Below are 1,226 nucleotides of genomic sequence, written 5' to 3'. Positions count from 1 at the left end.
TTATGGTGTCAATTATTTAGAATTTTTTAAGCAAAAAGACAGTTGGAATATTAAGGAACCCATACTGTTATATATATACTGCCAAAATGAGTCATAGAATATAAAAATGCCCTTGTTTCTTAGTTGATTTCATGTTTAATTATATTGAGGGAAATCTTGGGATGCATCTTTCACTGCTTTGACAATTTAAGAAGTTGTTTTGGTTACGTCTAACCATGGTTGTGGTAGGACAAATATAAAATGTATGACAAGTGCACACGTATGTTAGCTCCTCTGAGTTCTGACTGCTGAAGCAGCTAGCCAAGGGTACAAGGAGTTTGCTAATGCATGTCAACCAGCAAGGTTTACAGAGTAAATCTGCTGAAGCTGCTAAGTAGTGAATAAGACAAGCAATGGGTTCCCAATGGGGTTTAAATATCCAGTAGTGTCAGTAGATCAGAACAGAATTTGTATGTAACTCATCCCTGTGCATGGCAAGCTAGTCGATCTTCTTAAGGAAATTCTCTTTCCTTCAATCTTGCTAAATCACTCTGTTAGGACAGTTCATTTGAACATGGAACGTTTGGGAGACTGCAGTATAGATTTATTGGGGCACTGTGCAGTGGATTTTGCATGACAAATCTTTGGAGGCATTTGCATTTGAGGCTCTTGAGCACATTCCATTCAGCCCATAACCATTTGAGGGTATACTTGGAAGTCATATGCTGAAATATGTAAAGGACCATCTGAATTGACTTCTTGTATATATTTAGATGGTTGTTCAGAAAACACCATAGTGTTGTTCTTCATTTAGCATTCGAGATAAAATAAAATTTAATGGAGATGGTTACCTACCTCGATACACTGCAATACTTTCTGTGTTTCTACTGGATGCTTAGCTCTTTCTTCTGATTTTGATAATACCTTTTCTAAATCTAATTGTCATTTTTGAATTGGCAGTAGTTAGAAAATTTGAAATGGGAATTCGCACGAATACTTGGCTTCAAAACGAAGAAGAATAATGGCTATAGCAATCTTTTCAGGTAAAATGTCTTGTGTGATAAGCAAATCAGTTCCTGTTCATTTGATGCAGTCCTTTCTGCAAGAGATGAGCAAAATAACCGAATCATAGAAACAGTATCACATTGAAATTATAGATTCGCAGTACAATATATAATTGACCACTTTTAGGGTGCAACCTCCTGGAGAAATGCTCAATACAAATATCATTCATGGTTAGATTGTGC

This window comes from Cupressus sempervirens, chromosome 3 (genome assembly GCF_028749045.1).
Source record: "Cupressus sempervirens isolate cs-2001-9-10 chromosome 3, ASM2874904v1, whole genome shotgun sequence".
Lineage (NCBI taxonomy): Eukaryota > Viridiplantae > Streptophyta > Pinopsida > Cupressales > Cupressaceae > Cupressus > Cupressus sempervirens.
This window is presented reverse-complemented; position numbering follows the sequence as displayed.